This window comes from Lepisosteus oculatus, unplaced genomic scaffold, assembly GCF_040954835.1.
Source record: "Lepisosteus oculatus isolate fLepOcu1 unplaced genomic scaffold, fLepOcu1.hap2 HAP2_SCAFFOLD_112, whole genome shotgun sequence".
In the NCBI taxonomy this organism is placed as follows: domain Eukaryota; kingdom Metazoa; phylum Chordata; class Actinopteri; order Semionotiformes; family Lepisosteidae; genus Lepisosteus; species Lepisosteus oculatus.
In genome coordinates this window covers 97,870-117,415 of record NW_027167663.1, presented here as the reverse complement: position 1 = coordinate 117,415, position 19,546 = coordinate 97,870, and the positions used below count along the sequence as shown (strand labels likewise).

Below are 19,546 nucleotides of genomic sequence, written 5' to 3'. Positions count from 1 at the left end.
TCGAAAACACATCTAACACTAGGAGTATACAGCACTCTGCACAGTGTACGAAGTAAATTATTTTCGCAGTAATTAATTATATTTACTATATTTATTATACACGTGTAAATTAATTACTGCGAAAATAATTTACTTCGTACACTGTGCAGAGTGCCGTATACTCCTAGTGTTAGATGTGTTTTCGACGTTATATATGCATTTATTAATGTCGTCGATTTTACGGTTGCAATTCGACGTTGATTATACGTCGAGGCGACGTATATATACGTATAGCCGTATTTTCGGCGTGAATATACGTATATTCGACGAATCAATGCCCACAGCTTGGCATACAAGGGTTTTGCGGAGGGGTCTTGCCACCTGCCTGAAAAAAAAAACAGTAAAATGTTTGAGTGCCTATAGAGTTTCTATTTTTATTTTCTTGAGAAAAGTTGATACCATTTCCTGGAAACCCCGTCCCCCATCAGTGCGCGGTGCCCGGGGAAAAATCTGTAGGGGGGCGTCTGATATTCTGAGCGGGGGTGATATTTCGGTTGAAACGGAGCTGTACGGTGCAGCTACCCAAATGAAATCTCGCAGCTATGCCATTAATTAGTGCTTTATGATAGAAGATATCGACTAGCAATCTGGTATTTGCGATGAAGTTCAGTTTCACATTTTTCGTCACTCTCACTGGAGAGTATTGCCTGGAGCGAAAAGTACCATAAGCGTTCATTTTTGCAGCTACATGGACGTTCTGAATTGTTAAGAAAAAATGTTGTAAAACCAACAGAAAGCACAGACTGCTATAACTAGTCCTAGTTATATAACGATTTTAAGTATAATGATAAACTACTGCAAGGAATCGGTCCACCTGAGCAAACAGGATCGTAATGTTGACACTCAATAACGACACTGATATGTGCAGCTCCTGGACGGATAGCCCTCCTGCCCATCAAACAGACTGAGTGACTGTTCGTGTCATTTAGTGTTGTCTGACCATTGACAAAGTACAACTATTTTTTAGGGCGCAAATTAAGTTAGGTAAATCTTTTTGCCCAAAACTGAAGGGGCAACATTCCCCCCTCCCCCCGTGATGCCAGGCCTGTCCCCATCCTATTCCATAATGTCATTATATATAATACCATACAACAGTGACCGATCCTTACTAACTACATGCGTTAAAATTGCACATCAGCTCATAGCAGGGGGCACATAGCCGCGATGTATTATCAATGTTATATTTCAACCATAATATCGACAACATTAATAAACGCATACGTTGAGAAAATATCGAACCCAGCATATTTTCCGGTTATATACCACAATGCATTGCTAGTATTCGTTGGTCACAATTTTGGACACGTTTTTCAAACGTAGAAGTATATCCGCAAATATCTCAGCAATCCTCTTTTGACGAGTAAGTATGAACAATAATAATACTATCTGAATACATACAGATCTTTCTTAATATTATTTTGATAAAAATAGTACGTGAATAAGCAAAAAATGGCACATAAAATAGTGTGAATGGGGAAGATGACACAAAATTGTTTTGCCGTTTCTCTATTCTTATTCTATGTTGTACTTTCAAACTTTGGGTACTCTTTAATTAGGACAGACTTTATTGCTCAACTGCTATGATGCAAGCCAAATTTTATACATTTATTTCAGTTTTGAGCTTAGTAAACCGTTCACTTTTTAGATTATACTAAAGAAGATAATCATCATTTATTTGGGAAGTAATATTATACAATTTTCTCCTAGCTGCGGTGCTGAAGTCCCACCCTACATCAACAGAAAAAGAAATAAAGGAGCATGCAATGTGTTACTTGAAGAATGCATATGAAAGACGGGGGGCCAGGAGATCTGGACACTGAAAATAATAGGTTTTTGGTTCTAACTGTTAGGACAATTAGACAGGGTTTGCAAATAGTGGACAAAAATCGTCTTAACTTCCATTGTAATATTTTTTTTCTTGGAAATATAGAAGTTGTACATTTTAAAATGTATATTTGAATCAAAATGTGGTTTTGAGTTAGTGTGTTAATGTAATTAGTTTTGTGTTTGTCATTACTATACTGTATATTGCCATGTTACCAGAATTTGTAGCTGAAGTTTAAGACTAGTTGTGTTTTTTATGATTATTGCCCATATGTTGATTGTTGATTGATTGTATACAATGTATAATTTGAAATACATATGTTTCAGGTGTGAATGTGTATTTTCAGAATACATTTCTAAACCTAATCATTGGCTTGGTTTACTTGTTTCTACGCCTATAAAATCTATCTTTGATGTATAATAGACCTCTACCCATATACGTATAATAGACCTTTAATGTTATCCGTATAACAGACCTCTACCCATATACGTATAATAGACCTCTAAAGTTATACGTATAATAGACCTCTAAAGGTATACGTATAATAGACCTCTAACCATATACGTATAATAGTCCTCTAAAGTTATCCGTATAATAGACCTCTAAAGTTATCCGGAACTCCAACCATATATGTATAATAGTCCTCTAAATTTATCCGTATAATAGAACTCCAACCATTTATGTATAATGAACGTCTAAACATAGACGTATAATTGACGTATAACTTTAGACGTATATTAGAATTTCATTCTAGACGAATTGTAGACCACATTTAGACGTCTAAGGTATGCGTTTAATAGACGTATATTATACGTCTTTTGCCCACTGGGACTACTGAATGGCGTAGACCTGAAAATAAAACTCACGCGCAACAGAGATGCTTTCTGCTTAATGAACAACATCGGAGAACACAAACTGAGCGTACTCTCTGCATCTTTGTTTGTGAACGCCGAAGCACTCCTGACGGTCGCACCACTAAATACCTAAATACCCCATAGACCGCGTACAGATGAAAGTCTTCAGCCTGCCTGCAGGGAGCCATGTGTGTAACCAAGAAAACCTCTTTCTCGGACAGTTACCCAAAGTGGTAATTTTGGGGTTTGTGGACAAAGCGGCATTCAGCGGCAGTTTTACACAAAACCCCTTCAAATTTAAACACTACAACATTAACTTTCTGGCTCTCTACACGGACGGTGAACAAATCCCGACTAAACCGCTTCAACCGCTTCAACCAGACTTCCAGAATGGACATTGCGTCGGTGAATATTTTAATCTGGTGGAAACATCCGGGAAGCCTCTGAAAGTCTTTTTTTGTGTGTAACAAAGTTGCATTTTCATGTCCGGACGGGGAGACTTTATCATTCCGACATGAAGCCACCCTTAAGTCCTCTGAGGCGTGTCTGTCTGCAAGGCTTGTATTTTGGAAATGTTTTTTTGAAACGGAGAACGACTTTGAAATAGGCTTCCGCCGGCGCCTCGCGATCCAGGTAAGATTGTAGCAAGAACGCAGCGGTGGCGGGGTTTGCTGTAGTCGTGGCCGAGTGCTTAAGGCGATGGACTAGAAATCTATTGGGGTCTCCCCGCGCAGGTTCGAATCCTGCCGACTACGTTGTCCACCTCCTGTCGTTGTGTTCTGGCGCAAGCAAAGAAGCGCACCTCTTTGCTGTTCCTGGTGGTTTTAAAACGCCAAATCGCTTGTACCCGCTGCCTTGGAAATAAATTCTTCAGCGTCTGCAAATGGCATTTTGCAGCTGGAAGCAGATGTCGACGCGTTTTGCACAGAGCACCAAAAAAGCGTCTTTTTTGAAGGTCCAGGCACTGAGCATTGGTGATTTAGTGGTAGAATTCTCGCCTGCCACGCGGGAGGCTCGGGTTCGATTCCCGGCCAATGCAGTAGCTTTTGCAGCGAGCGGCTCCATCACTTGCATCCCCTTGCAACTTGCAACTGAAAACCCACTGAAGCTAAGCAGGTGTGAGCCAGGTCAGTACCCGGATGAGGGTGAGCTACAGGGAAAAACAAAGCTTCCAGCTGGAAGCGGTGTTAATGGTGCCGGCGGGGGGGCATTCACCCTGAGGTCTGTGCGGGTCCCAATTCCCCAGCATAGTGACAGAGAAATAAACATATTTTGGCAACTTTGGTCACCCCCATTTAACTTCTGGGGCAGGAAAAGCACACTTTTCAAAACTTGTTTTTCAGCTCGAAATAAACGTATTTTTTCAAACCTTGGAATCCCAATGTAGCTGCCTGGCTCATTAGAGCCCACTGAGTCAGCCCTTAACCCCACTGTGCAGAAGCTGTCAAAACGGGTTTTTCAGCAGAAATAAACACGTTTGGGCAACTTTGGTCACCCCCATTTAACTTCTGGGGCAGGAAAAGCACACTTTTCAAAACGTGTTTTTCAGCTCGCTGTGACCTCTGTTTTACATCTCATCCAAAAGACAGCGCCCTTTTACAACACAGCGTCTCTGTCACTATCATTAGTGACTGCCATCATAAGAATATGAGTCCAATATTTTAGAATATAGTCGGAATGACTTCTAACCTTACCTGTGGTGTCTTTAATCCCTATTGCTCAATGCATGGTGTACGTACTGCATAGATGTGTCTTGAGAATGAGGAATGGGCCCCTGAGACCGTCATTTACCTGTTTCACAAATGATCGTATTTTACTAGAGATTCTGTTTGGGATTCAGATGTGCATTCGGACAGCAATCCCTTTCAAGAAATGATACGTACTGGATGAGGTCAAAGGTGCTGGAACACTGTATTTAGGATGTGTTTGCAGTGATTGTGTGTCTCCTGCTTCATCGCAGTGATATATAGATGTGCTCCTGTAATTTATTGGTACATGCCCAGGGCAGTAAGCAGTCTGAGGATTTATTTCCAGACGGCATAGAGCAGTGAAGCAGTGAAGTAGTGCAACACACTGGATCATTATATTATTAGAATCTATTCTACTTAAATTATTACATTATACACAATTTGAGTTCATTTTAAAAAGTAAAAGGTAATGAAAGGAATGCATTTTCATAAGAAAGATAATACCGATATGCATGTGATAATCTTCCTTATATCATGTAGTGCGTCAGTTGGACACTTTGTGGGCTTGAAATACAAAGCAAATCATGTTCTATGGTACAAGTTAAATACAAAACGTAAGCTTTTATTTTAATTAGATTTGTTTATAAAGCATAAGCAATCATTTATTACATTAATATATGTGAAAATGACATTTTAGCATCATAATATTACATAAAGGTCTCTAGCTTCAACACAGTGATATATATATATATATGCTCAGTGATTTATTGGTACATGCCCAGGTCAATAATCAGAATGCAGACGGGCTACAGGTAGTGTTGTGAAATACTTCAACACACTGGATCGCAGATTTAGACCCCCTGCACTCTTACTCCTTAAAAACCAAAGAAATGAAGATATGTAGCAATCACATTGTAACAGGGGTGACAGTGACTTAATGCTTATACTAGTGGACTTTTGGTACCTTTAGGGTACGGTGTTCCCTGAAGGGCTCTCAAACCCCGCATTTCAGATGCCTAGCTGTATCACTGATGTGTTGCACCTCAGAATCACTTTTAACCTTACCTCTGGTATCTTTAATCCCTATTGCTCAACGCATGGTGAAAGTATTGCATAATTGTGTCTGAAAATGAGCAATGGGCACCTGAGAGACTCATTTGCCTGTTTCACAAATGATCATATTTGACTAGAGATTCTGTTTGGGATTCAGTTGTGCATTCTGACAGCAATCCCTTTCAAAAAACGATACATTCTGGATGAGGTCAAAGGTGCAGGAACACTGTATGTGTTTGCACTTATTCTGTGTCTCTAGCTTCAACACAGTGATATATATATATATATGCTCAGTGATTTTTTGGTACATGCCCAGGGCAATAATCATTATGAGGATTTATTTCCAGATGTGCTAGGGGTAGTGTTGTGAAATACTTCAACACACTGGATCGCAGGTTTAGACCCCCTGCACTCTTACTCCTTAAAAACCTGAAGCGTCTGGCGTCTCGCCGACGTCGAACACCCCCCTCAGGCTGTACTCGTACTCGGCTAACTGCTGTGGAACCCTGTGTGAGAAGCCGTTGGCCACGGTGACGGCTGGCGACCCACGGACGCCCCACTATCGGCCGGCTCCAGCCCCAGCTGGTCCTCTAGAGCCTCCCCACACGGCTCCTCCTCCCGGGCCTGGTAGGGGGCCAGCCGGTCTTGGTGCAGGACCACCACTCTCCCCCGTGTTCGCAACCGGACACGGTAGCAGACCTCGCCCACCACCCAGAGTACCTCAGCGGGCCCCTCCCACGACGGCGCCAGCTTAGGGCTGAGGCATTTGCGGCGGCGCGGGTTGTACACCCAAACCGAGTCCCCGGGCTGGAAGGCAGGCCCCCTGCAGCGCAGGTCGTAGTGCCGCTTCTGCCGGACCCCCGCCTGTGTCAGGTGGGTCCGTGCAAAGCTGTGCACCTGCTGCATCCGCTGCCGCAGGTCCCATTCGTAGTCCGGTCCAGCCAGCGGTGCCGACCCGTCTCCGGGCGACGGGCCGAAGACCAGGTCCACCGGGGTTCACATTTCCCGGCCCAGCATGAGTGAGGCTGGGGTGCACCCGGTGGATTCCTGGACCACGGTCCTATACGCCCAGAGTGCAAGGGGGAGGTGGCGGTCCCAGTCCCGTTGGTGCCGGGACACCAGGGTGGCCAGCTGGGTGGTGAGCGTACGATTAAACCGCGCCACCAACCCGTTGCTCTGGGGATGCAGAGGTGTGGTCCGCGTCTTAGTGATCCCCAGGCACTGGCACACTCTGGCGAAGACCTGGGACTCGAAGTTACGCCCCTAGTCACTATGTAACTCCTCCGGCACCCCCAGCCTGGCAAACATCCCCTCCAGCAGTGCATCGGCCACCGTGGGGGCACTCTGGTCCGGGAGGGCGTAGGCCTCCGGCCACTTCATAAAATAATCCATGGCCACCAAGACGTAGAGGTTCCCGGCCTCGGTGCGCAGAAACGGGCCCAAAACGTCCACCCCCACCCGCTCCATAGGAGCCCCCACCTGGTGTTGTTGGAGGGGGGCCCGAGAGCGCTCGGGGGGACCCTTCTGCGCCACGCACACTGCATACGTTCGGCAGTACCACTCCACGTCCCGGTGGCAAAGACCCCAATAAAAATGGCCTCGGAGGCGCTACAGGGTTTTTTTACCGCCAAAGTGCCCCACGCCCGGCTGGCCATGCACTGCTCGGAGCACCGCCCCGCGGAGCGACCAAGGCACCATCAGCTGCCACCGTACCTCGCCACTGGAGGGTACCCGGCACCCCCGGCGCAGCACCCCGTCCTTTACCTCCAAGGCCTCCCACAGGGCGCAGGGGGCCTTGACGGACTTTGGGTGTGGGGCGAGCTTCTCTCGCGTAGACCGCACTCCGGCTACCACTCCTAGCATGCCCAGCGGTACTACGAGCGCCTAGGGGCGCTTCCTCCTCACCACCAGGCGAGGGCGTTACAATACATAGAATATGCATGTAAAACGAACAGATCTTATCGAGAGGGTTATCAGAATACAAAAGGTATATATTCAGTCAGTTACAAAGTGTTACACATATCAAGAGGACATACATTCAGTATATCATTCATTTAGACCATTTCATAAATGAACCTGGTAATAACTTCTACATTAGATACTGAAAACAAGTACATAACTCTTAGGAATTAAATTGATATCAACTGGTTGGGATAACAATTGAATTCGCGAGCAGTAATGCAGTGAAGTTGAATACTCATCCAATCTCTGGGGATTCAGATCTCCTGCGGGCACAAAGAAACAGTTGCAGGCTTGTTGCTGTCCAATCCGTGCTCTCTGTCTAGGTGCCAGGCTGTGCTGTGCGGGTTGTGACGGTGCGCTGCTGATGCTCACTGACCGGCTAGTTAGTGTTGGCTTTAACTAGCAAAGTTTGTGCACAGGAGAAAAGATGACTGTGGGTCCCAGCAAGTCAAGAAGAAGACCGGTTCGTTCCTGATGAAGAGCTAGTTCTGAATAGTGATTCAACTGTCCACAGTTCCGACCTGTTCACGAGGCCTGCTGCTGGTGCTAACCTCGGGTGGATCCTCTGGTTACTCTCTGGCAACCTCCGCTTTAGACTCTTAGAACAAAGGAAAGTTCTGGCACTCGGACACACTGGCCGTTCCGTGGTTGTCCGGGCTGAGTCTCAGGATGGTCAGGAGGCGCGCTGTGAGAATGTCCTGCCCTTGGGAGCCTTCTGCTCCTGGGCTGTCCTGCCCTGGAATTCTCCTTTGAATTCCCTTTAGAAAACTCCACAGAAATCTCTACTGAATTCCCACTGAATCTCTCAGGCTCTCTGTGTTGCCTGTTTTTACCTGGAGGAACTTCAGCTCGTTGATTGGCTGAAAGTTCCATGGGCATCAGAGTCCCACGTGGGTTACTCGGCCCTACCAGTCCCTGATTGGTTGATCAAGGTGAGATATGAGTCACTTACTCCTGACACTTAGGAATGCAGTCCAGATGTCCATCTGGCACTCCCTAGACAGATAGGCGCCAATGGATGACCATTGATCATGATAGCCAGGCTTAGCTAAGTGCATCCCCCTTTGGGAGCTGTCCCTTATCAAGGGAAACCTTAAATCAGCCTGCATGAATAGTTTCTCTGTGGCTGCACCACAGAGATGAACAGAGAGATGAGGCCTAATTTGGGAAAGCTCAGAAACACTTAATTCTTTCTTATTAATAAGCCTCGCCGCTACACCGCCCAAAGCACTTCTAAAACAGGAGATTCGCGTTTGGGAAAACAGGTCTACGGGTCTGAAACCTGCTCCACGGAAAACAGCTCTGTTGCGCTTTTGATCAAAGGGAGATTCGCTGTTCTTACTTTTTGATGACATAACACCCAAAGGGGCTTCTTTGGAGCTGGATTCCAACCAGCATCCTTAAGTTTCTTGGCAGTATCCTTTACAGTCCTCTGTTCGGTCGACAAGGGACTGAAGGGGGCAGCTTTCCTCACACATACAGTGCAATGTACTGTAGTGTTCCCCTTAATTGAATTCGCAGTTCTGCATCAAACCTCTAACTCGTTTCCTTAGCTTGGATTTAAGCCACGAAGCAGGCTTCTACTGTATAAACGTCTAGAGGAATCACAAACTATTTGAGAGGCCACCATCCCAGGGGGAACTGACAAGTCTATCCCTAAACACCTAGCGCAGTCTCTCGAGAGACCGTCAAAAATCGCTTTCTCCGTTTGCGTTGCAAGTAAGTGAAAACGCGGTCTCAACCCAGAGCCACTTGGCAGCAGCGGCACGTAAATACCGTTACTGTTACTGCTCGATACCGACGTTAGCCTACTATACCATGTTCAGCCACCGCTAGAAAATGCACGGCTCTAGAACCGGAGCAAATGACAGGAGGGCCAACGCCGAACGGGCACACGTGTCAGACATGGAGCGCGACGAGGATGGGATTCGAACCCATGCGTGCAGAGCACAACGGATTAGCAGTCCATCGCCTTAACCACTCGGCCACCTCGTCGAGGGATCTGGGCTGTCCGGACATGGGTTGGCGCGCTCCAGATGATCTTTTTCTTTTTTTTCCCTCGTACTCGAGGGTCATTTTCCTGTTCCACGTGCGATTTCAACATTTTCCTTGGGAGATGCCAAGCCAGGAATTAATTCTCCAGGACCTTAATTCTCTTCTCTTGCAGCCTGAGATCATGTCCTTCTTTTGGCTCCCTCCAGTTCTGATAAAAAATCTCATTCTTAGATTTGTTAATTTTTGCAGAGAAAGCCAAAGAGAAACGCTCACAACACTGCAGAGCTCTGCTAATTGAGGTACTGTCAGAGAGGAGCAGGGTGACGTCATCCATGTATAGAGATGTCTTTACCTCTCCTCCCCCACTTCCAGGCACTGGTATCCCATTAATGGCCTGATCCTGGCGCAAGGCACAGGCTAAGGGCTCCGTAGCCAAAACGAATAACAAAGGGGATAATGGGCAGCCCTGCCTCACTACTGAACAGACTTCAAAGGGGTGTGATCTATTGCCATTAACCATTACTCTGCTGTTGCTACCTGTGTACAGCAGGTTAATCCACTTTCTCATGATGGGGCCAAACTTCATGTGCTCAAGTACCGATGTTAAGTACTGCCGGTTTAGGCGGTCAAAGGCCTTTTCTAGGTCTACACCTAAAACGCACAGAGGGAGGGAGCGATCCTCTGAGTACAGACAGACATCCCTCAACAAGGCCAGGTTGTCGCTCATCAGGCGTCCTACTATCCCACAAGTCTGTTCTTTCCCTACCAGTGAGGCCACTACATTTTGTAGGCGCAGGAAAAGGGCTTTGGACAGGATCTTAGTGTCCACGCCTAACAGGCTGAGGGGTCTCCAGTTCTTTATGTCATTCTTTGCTCCTTTCTTAAACAAGAGAGAGATAGTGCCTTCTCTTAAAGAGTCAGGCAGCAATTCTGTCTTATAGCTTTCCTCGAATAGGAGCAGTAGCGGATCCTGAAGCAGATCCCAAAAGGTGCAATAAAATTCTTTAGGGAGCCCGTCAGCACCCGGAGTTTTCCCCTTCTGTAAGCTCTCCATAGCCTGTCTCAGCTCTTCTACTGTCAAATCCCTCTCAAGTACTTCCCTATCTTCTTCACTCAAAACGTTTTCTAGCTTTGAGGTAAAAAAATGAATTTCTTCATCCTTTACCTCTGTAGAGCTGTACAGTCTTGAGTAGAAGGCCTCGGTGCAGGAGAGGATAGCACTCGGCTCTGTTCTCTCTCGTCCCTCCTCATCAACTACACTTTCCATGACAGACTTGGAGCCTACCACTTTCCTGAAAAAGAAGCGAGTACACTTCTCATTTTCTTCCAAGAACTGCACTCTGCTTCTTAACAGCACTCCTCGACTACTTTCTTGGCTATGCTCCGGATGTCCTTTTTTAAAAGGGTGATATCCTCGAGCACATCGAAGCCACTGTGCAGCATCGTGTAGAGACGCTGCAGCTGCCTCTGTTTCCTGGCTAGCACTCCTCTCCGTCTGGCAGCAGCCTTCCTTCCCTCAGCCATGAAAAAGGCCTTTGTCCTCATCTTCACCTCCTCCCACCACTCTCCTACTGACCCGTACAGACACTGCAAGGACAGCCACTGTGATAGTTTCTCCTTGTAGCGGGATACTACCCCCTCGTTCTCTAGCAGCTTTGTGTTGAGTTTCCAGAGGCCTGGGCCAAAGACAGTCCCGCCCTGGAGTTCCACTCTACACCCTAAAGCCTGATGATCTGAGAAGAAGACAGGCTGAAGAGTGACCCCAACAACTTTCACTCTCTCTGAGACAAAGCAATAGTCAATTCTGGAGCTGCTATTCCTCCCTGACCATGTATATCCTGCTGTTGTGGGATATATACATCTATATGTGTCTGAGAGTTTAAAGTCTTGAACTAAGTTTTGCAGGGCCAGTGAGCTGGAATCCAATTTTATCGGAGAGCTAGACTGCCTGTCTGTGTGCTCTAAGATACAATTAAAATCCCCTCCCACTATCACGTCTGTGCTACTTAACAATAGGGGAGAGAGTGCCTTGAGTAGCTCCACCCTTCCTCCCACGTCAGTAGGACAATACACATTGATTAGCGGCAGGTTAACGGTCCCCCATTCCACATCCACACACAGCAACCTGCCATCTATGACCCTCTGAATACTTTTCAATTTGAAAGCCCATCCTTTGAAAAGAATGGCCACGCCAGAGGCTCTGTTGTTATTGTCCCCTGACCAAACAGAAGGCCCTTTATCCCACCTATCTTCAAAGCTTTTATACCTCTCTTGATAGGCTAAAGCACACTCCTGCAACATCAACACATCTCCCTCTCTCTGCTGGAGGTAATCAAAGACACACTGGCATTTAACTCTGTCATTGATACCTCTGGTGTTAAGAGAAATTATGTTTAGAGCCATATTACATAAGAAAGTGGAACCAGTCTTTACAAAACACATTTCTCTTCGGTCTCACCTGTTACCTTCTCTTTTTCTTTTTCTTCTTACCAATTTCCTGCCAGCCATCCTCTGAATGAGCCTTCATCAGGGTGGCAGCAGTAAAAGCGTTCACGGAGTCCATTTCAAGGAAGGGGGTAGAAGGAGGGGTGGAGGGGTTCCAGCTGTCCCCATCGCCATGCTCTCCTTCCTCCTCGCTCGGGGAGAAAACAGAGTCATTTTTCCTTTTCCTCAAGTCCAGCTCCTGGGAGCACCGAGGGGAAAGGGGTGCAGCCGATGCACCAGTCTCCTCTTCCCCCTCAACCACCAGCTGTTGCAGATCCTCCGTGATGGACTGGATGGAGGAGAGGAGGGCATCTGTAGCACTTGCAGAGTCTGAGAAAAGCAGCTCCGCTGAATCCTGGGTATCCTCGCTGGACCCGCTCCACCGGGGGGCCCCACACTGGCCCTCGTTCTGAGGAGCAGGAGTGGGGGAGGGGTCCTCGCTGTTCTCTGGGGTTTTCAAACCCTCGTGCTTGTCTGGTGCAGTCTGCGGTTGTGGGGGCGTAGTGGATTTCTCTTCCACCGGCCCCGGAGCCACAGCAGGACTGATCCTGGCTGGAGGCTGAGACTCTTTGTCCAACAAGGGTTCTTTGTTTGACTTGTGGTTTGCTTTGGCTTTTTCAGGCCGGTTTGGCTGAAACAAGCACTGCCTCATCCTTTCTCATTTTGAGTTTATAGGCGTAGGCGTGAGGGCAGTTCTTAAAAACGTGTCCTTCCGAGCCACATAAATTGCACTTTGGCAGCATTGAACAGTCAGAGGCTTAATGTCCCTGTTTGCCACAGGTCTTGCAGCATTTCACAGTGCAGGACGATGCCAGGTGTCCCACAGCACCACAGCGCCGACACACCTTTGGTTGTCCCACATAAAAAACATAGCCATTGCAGGCGCCCAGCTGGATTGTAGAGGGCAGGTGCCTTAAGCCTCCATTGACATTGTCCGGTAGCAAGCGAACCTCGAATTTCCTTGCTCCTGTTTTTATACCGTCAACATCTCTAACCTCAGTTCCATGGTGGATGGTGCAGTACTGCTTAAGCCAGGTGTGAATGTCCTCCGTCTTTGCCATTTCCGAGAACATAACAACCTCTCTCTCTGTGTCAGAGGCTGCAAGTTGATCTTCTCAAGGGCAGGAACTTTCCCTCTTTTTGCCTCAAACACATCCACACATTGTTCAAACAGAGAATAGGTAGCAAAAACAACCTCAAATGCTTTCTGACCTGGGAGAGCGAAGATGAAATACAAGTGCCGAGGTTCAAAGCCAAGTTCCTTCTGTAACACTTTTCTGCTGAACTGCATACGATCCATGAAGAGGTCATCCAAAAGCTCAAAACGTACAGCATTCTTGCGGGATCCAAAGGTTGCCATCTCAAACTGCAAAACAAACACTGCTTCCACAAAACAAGAAAACAATCCAACTACTCCAACTACAGGCTGATCAAGGTATCTCCCCTGCCAGATAAGCAGAGAGCCGCAGGCGATGAGCCCGGAGCTGAACGGGCCCCACTGGCTCGTTTGTAAGGCTAGGTGCATTGCCAACCACGACCGGCAGGGCAGAGGACTTGAAGGCGGCCTGGGCTCCTGCAGCTGTCCAGCCACGCACTCTGGTTTCTCTTCATCTCGTACAAATCTTTTGCCTTTTACTAAAGATTTCCATGGAGAGGAGCATGAATGAGTTCCATACAATTTTTGTGCTTCCCTGCCTTTGGGTGGGGCGCAGCTGGGCTGGTCAAAGAGAGAAAACAAAACCGCTCACAATCGCTCTTATTACGGCGACTGTGGCCTTCTGCTCTGCGAGTCCTCGGTCTCAGCCTGTCTGATTGGCGCTCTTTTCTTTGGGGGGCGGGAAGTGTCCGGCCGCAAATATGAAGCGTTACAGCAACGACATGCCATGAGACGATTGATAACGATTTCCATAGGATCCCCGCGGTTGCCTGGCTACCGTCAGCTTTGCGCAGTGGCAGTATCGTAGCCTGTGAGGTTTAGCCGAGGCGCGATTATTGCTAGTTGAAAACTTTTCCCAATACCCCGCTTCCGCCGGTTTCCAATACAATCGGCGAAAGCAATTTTTGAGCAAGGTGTTTAAAGACAGATTTTGTCATGGTAACATCATGGTAGAAAGAAACAAGCTTGTTACGTCTCAACAGAAACGCTCTTTAGCTCTTTCAGCGTTATGCAGAGAACAGCGTCTGTCGAGATCACTTTTGAGTCAGCGCGAAACGCCGTGTGCTGTCAGTTTGATTTCATATTGCTCGTAGCGGCGCCCGGCTTTTGTCTGTCAAACGTTAGGTTGCGCTTCTTCATGCTGCATCGTCGGCATGAGTGGAGCTCTTTAAACGTCTGTACTTACTGCGCCCCATAAGAAATTGTTTGTCCCCGTTCAAAAGAGATTGTGCGATGTCCTGCAGCGTTCACAAAGCAAACCTTTGACAGTTTGAAAAGAGGAATTTATTCTGCTTCCTGTGCGTGCAGTAGTTACAAAGTTGAACGTCTTTACACGATCTGCTGCAGTTTTCAGTGGGCGGGCTTTGTCAGATGGCTTTGAAAAACGCACTGTGTTTCGGCTCGGGAAACATCATGAGCAGTGTCCTGCATGTTTTCTGTGTATAGCTGTCTTTTAACGCATACAGAATTCATTCGAAATCATTGATTTCTCCAATTAACAAGGGTCCCTTTTTGAACCTGCGAGAAGCATTCTTTCAATGTAACAGATTTACTCCGAGGAAAGGCAGCATGACATTAAGAGTAGCTCAAGCTTTCAGCACCCGTATCGGACTGCGTGTATGCAGACACCGCTCAGAATCCCCTGTAAGATTCTCCCTCAATTCCGTTGTGCAGTGCTTTACCTCTTTCAAAAGGCTTCACTTTCCTAGTCACATTCCAAGACTCATCGAACCCGGGCTGTTTCCTCCAGCGGTATAGTATTGCAGTGAGACAGCACGATGCCTGCAAGACTATGTCACGCTAAACGCCACAGATTGTGTTTGTCCCTTCGTGTCAGTCGTCCTGCAGCCACGGGAAGTGGGACACAAACATGCTGCAATGCTTTCAGGACGTTTGGATTTGTTTGTGCAACATCCGAGAAGAGTACTTGTGGCTTGAATGTGAACTGTACGTGCCCGCCCCCTTTCCTCTGTAGTGCATGAGTTCCTCCCGGCATGCCCTTCGTCATTGTTCTGTCATCTTGTATTTAAAGGGTTGTATTTCTGCTGCTGAAAATAAGCAACGGTTTTCTCACAACGCCCTTTGTTCCCGACGGAGCCCTTGTCTGTCATGAAATTCTTTAAAACCTCAAGCTAGAAGAAGAAGACGACAAATATGAAGCGTTACAGCAACGACATGCCATGAGACGATTGATAACGATTTCCATAGGATCCCCGCGGTTGCCTGGCAACCGTCAGCTTTGCGCATTGGCAGTATCGTAGCCCGTGAGGTTTAGCCGAGGCGCGATTATTGCTAGTTGAAAACTTTTCCCAATACCCCGCTTCCGCCGGTTTGCAATACAATCGGCGAAAGCAATTTTTGACAGTCTCGTCAGAGCGCGACATAGTCTTGCAGGCATCGTGCTGTCTAACTGCAATACTATACCGCTGGAGGAAACAGCCAGGGTTCAATGAGCCATGGAATGTGACTAGGAAAGTGAAGCCTTTTGAAAGAGGTAATGTCGACGCTTTTTTTTTTTTGGCGTGGTACTAATAACGCCAAGGCTGGGGTTCGAGCCCCGTACGGGCCAGGTCCTTTTCTCCTCTCTTACAAAAGCTGTTAGGTTCCTTTCCGTGGTGAGATGGGTTGTGATGCAACGCTACCACATAGTGCCGACAGACAATTAAATGACAAAAATGAAGAGAGTTAAAGCAGCTGGAGAGGTTTTCTTACAACTTTTGAGCTGACACAGTTTTGGAAAATGTTTTCTTCACGCTGCACTGTACCACATAGGCAGCCAAGAGTCTCCAAAACAAAACAGCATTGACAGTCATATAATGTCCATTAACCCCGGTTTTAAACACAGTATCATGTCTGCCATCATAAGAATATAAGTCCAATATTTTAGAATATAGTCAGAATGTCTTCTAACCTTACCTGTGGTGTCTTTAATACCTATTGCTCAATGCATGGTGTACGTACTGCATACATGTGTCTTGAGAATGAGGAATGGGCCCCTGAGACATTTACCTGTTTCACAAATGATCGTATTTTACTAGAGATTCTGTTTGGGATTCAGATGTGCATTCGGACAGCAATTCCTTTCAAGAAATGATACGTTCTGGATGAGGTCAAAGGTGCTGGAACACTGTATTTAGGATGTGTTTGCAGTGATTGTGTCTCCTGCTTCAACGCAATGATATATAGATGTGTTCCTGTAATTTACTGGTACATGCCCAGGGCAGTAAGCAGTCTGAGGATTTATTTCCAGACGACATAGAGCAGTGAAGCAGTGAAGTAGTGCAACACACTGGATCATTATATTATTAGAATCTATTCTACTTAAATTATTACATTATACACAACTTGAGCTCTCAGCACCGTACTGAGCCCAGGTGTTTTTCTAAAGCTGTCAGGTGCAGTTCATTTACATGAAGGAAATCTCTTACTGGGTACGATTACAATGCAGTAAGTAGCACAGGCTACTTAGGGAGTAGGCTGATGTGTTTAAAAACGACCCGAGCCAGCAGGAGTCGAACCTGCAATCTCCTGATCCGTAGTCAGACGCGTTATCCATTGCGCCACTGGCCCTGGTGTGACACTGCAGGACTGTAACCCAGTGAGCTTAGCACTGCAACTAGTAAAATATTACCCCCGGTCCATTCTTTTCCAAAAGTGAGAAACACCTGTTTTCTACATTTTGTCTGTTTTAAAACCATATCTCTTTAAACCAAACCAAGAGTTTGTCTTTTGCACTGATATTCTGATTCATTTCGATTTCAAAGAAAAAAGAAACATTACCTTCCAAAGCATCATAAAATTGTCCCTTCCTCCAGACTCTACTTCTCTCTTGTAGTAGTACAGCAGACCTTTCCAGGTGAGCAGATCACAGAGTCCAAAATGAGCTTCCTCCATCAAGCAAAGTACCTGAACATGACTCTTTCATCATAAAAGCGCCCCTGTAATAAAGAAATTAAATCCGAAATCAAGAGGGCAGTTGCCTACTGAAGTTCAAGAAGTCATAAATTTTAACCTAGCAACACATTAAAGGCTGCATCTATACAAGTACGATTCTAGAAATGCTCACCAGATTACGTTTTAAGAAAGAACTGCGCCTCAGGTTCCGCCGAGATCTTAACTCGGATGGCAGGATTCAGAGTCTGGTGTGGAATGATGGCGCACGGAGGGTCCACATACTGTGGATCCCTCAGTGTTCTTCCGCGTGTTCAAACCGCCAGCGTGTGACTCCCCTGTCCCCGTGACCTCATTGCTCTGCTCTCGCCTCTGTGCAGCTGAGCCCGACTCATGGTAAAGTGGAAAAAAATATGCCCTCAACGTGAGATTTACTCTGGAGTGAGGATAGTTGTTACCTTCTTATCGTTTAAACGGATGTATGTGATATGGCGACTAGGTTCTTCTCCATTAGCAGGCTTAAGGTTAAAGAAAAAAACATTGCTGACTTCTTTTTTTTTTGCCAGCTGCGAGCGCTGATTAGCGAGGTTTGTATTTCATGTTTTGCAAGTTGCATCCATTTTAAGAAAAACAAGTCGTTCAAGACAGGAAATGAATACTTGCATTTAATTAAGTCTAGACGTATGCGGTTGTCCATAATGACCAGTTCTGTTTGAGAACACAGAACAAAAAAAGGCACCGCTGGGATTCGGACCCAGGATTTCCTGTTTACTAGACAGGCGCTTTAACCAACTAAGCCACGGCGCCCCGGAAGTGCTGTCCTTTTGCAGCCACTTGGACACACCACTCAGACACATCTGCATTCGGTGTGTGCTCCGCCTGCTCGCTGAGCAAGTTGCCACCTTTACATACAATAGCAACATCGACACCAAGAGAAAGGATGACAAATGGCTTTTATTGGACTTTTCATGTCCAAGGAGCTCAATGTGCTTTCTGTGTACAGCAGGGCCACTGAACTCCACACTGGCCACTGAACCAAAGCAGTGGCTTGCTGGCTTGACATCTCCCAAGGAAAATGTTGAAATCGCATGTGGAACAGGAAAATGACCCTCGAGTATGAGGGAAAAAAAAGAAAAAGATCAACTGGAGTGCGCCAACCCATGTCAGGACAGCCCAGTTTTGTTGACGAGGTGGCCGAGTGGTTAAGGCATGGGGTCGAATCCCATCCTTGTCGCTCTCCATGTCTGACACGTGTGCCCGTTCGGTGTTGGCCCTCCTGTTCTTTGCTCCGGTACTAGAGCTGTACATTTTCTAGCGGTGGCTGAACATGTTATAGTAGGCTAACGTCGGTATCGAGCAGTCACAGTAACAGTATTTACATGCCGCTGCTGCCAAGTGGCTCTGGGTTGAGACCGCGTTTTCACTTACTTGCAACGCAAACGGAGAAAGCGATTTTTGACAGTCTCTCGAGAGACTGCACTAGGTGTTTAGGGATAGACTTTGTCAGTTCCCCCTGGGATGATGGCCTCTCAAATAGTTTGTGATTCCTCTAGACGTTTATACAGTAGAAGCCTGCTTCGTGGCTTAAATCCAAGCTAAGGAAACGAGTTAGAGGTCTGATGCAGAACTGCGAATTCAATGAACGGGAACAGTACAGTACATTGGACTGTATGTGTGAGGAAAGCTGCCCCCTTCTGTCCCTTGTCGACCGAACAGAGGACTGTAAAGGATACCGCCAAGAAACTTTAGGATGCTGGTTGGAATACAGCTCCAAAGAAGCCCCTTTGGGTGTTATGTCATCAAAAAGTAAGAACAGCGACTCTCCCTTTGATCAAAAGCGCAACAGAACTGTTTTCCGTGGAGCAGGTTTCAGACCCGTAGACCTGTTTTATTTGTAGGGCAGGGCGCATTCCCAAATGCGAATCTCCTGTTTTAGAAATGCTTTGGGCGGCGTGAAGTGAAAATAAGAAATGGGCTCCAGATGCACATGGAAGCCATCAAGTGTTTCATCCGAGCTGTTTCAAAGACTGCTCAAGAGCTTTCCTTTCACAGAGGTGCAATGATTAATGATGGGGGTGCACCCTTCAATGCGCCTTACGACTCTAGGGAGTGATTGAGACGATTCGTAGCGTGTGCTCATTTCCCTCTATTCCCCGTGTTGCAGTGGTAGGATGACGTAAATTTCTGCTTCGACACGTAACGGCGTTATAATCAAGTGCAGGAGCTGAGGGCTTTTGTTTTGTTTCGTTTTCCATGGCGTTTGTAAGCACGCAAATCAAAGGCAATTCCTGCGTCTAACAGGAATGTAAATGCTTTGGAAAGTGCAGTGTGGTGCAGCTTGTAAAATCCTTATCCACATTTGTGGTTTGTTGATGTTTGTTCTGTCTGCCAAAGCTGCATTTTGACATCCGGACGGGGAGACTTTATCATTTGAACGTGAAGCCAGCCTTAAACCCTCTGAGGCGTGTCTGTCTGCTGGCACGTATTTTGTCAAAGGTATTTTTTTTTTTTTAACGGAGAGCGACTTTGAAAAGGTTTCCGCAGCCACGTCGCACTCCGTGTTAGATTAAAGGAGGAATGCGTCGATGGCGAACTCGCT

General features: G+C 46.6%; 5 non-coding genes across 5 annotated transcripts; 3 read left to right on the top strand and 2 right to left on the bottom strand.

Moving 5' to 3' along the window:
* Window positions 1-9,334: 9,334 nt before the first annotated feature.
* On the bottom strand, window positions 9,335-9,416 carry trnas-gcu (transfer RNA serine (anticodon GCU)). Its single transcript has one exon. It is a non-coding gene; the product is annotated as a tRNA-Ser (tRNA).
* A 4,075-nt stretch (window positions 9,417-13,491) lies between these two features.
* LOC138226122 (U5 spliceosomal RNA) lies at window positions 13,492-13,608 on the top strand. The gene has a single exon (XR_011184406.1). It is a non-coding gene; the product is annotated as a U5 spliceosomal RNA (small nuclear RNA).
* A 230-nt stretch (window positions 13,609-13,838) lies between these two features.
* Window positions 13,839-13,983, top strand: LOC138226110 (U4 spliceosomal RNA). Its single transcript, XR_011184394.1, has one exon. It is a non-coding gene; the product is annotated as a U4 spliceosomal RNA (small nuclear RNA).
* A 1,308-nt stretch (window positions 13,984-15,291) lies between these two features.
* Window positions 15,292-15,433, top strand: LOC138226106 (U4 spliceosomal RNA). Its single transcript, XR_011184390.1, has one exon. It is a non-coding gene; the product is annotated as a U4 spliceosomal RNA (small nuclear RNA).
* Window positions 15,434-17,680: 2,247 nt separating this feature from the next.
* On the bottom strand, window positions 17,681-17,754 carry trnat-agu (transfer RNA threonine (anticodon AGU)). The gene has a single exon. It is a non-coding gene; the product is annotated as a tRNA-Thr (tRNA).
* Between the last annotated feature and the right edge of the window lie 1,792 nt (window positions 17,755-19,546).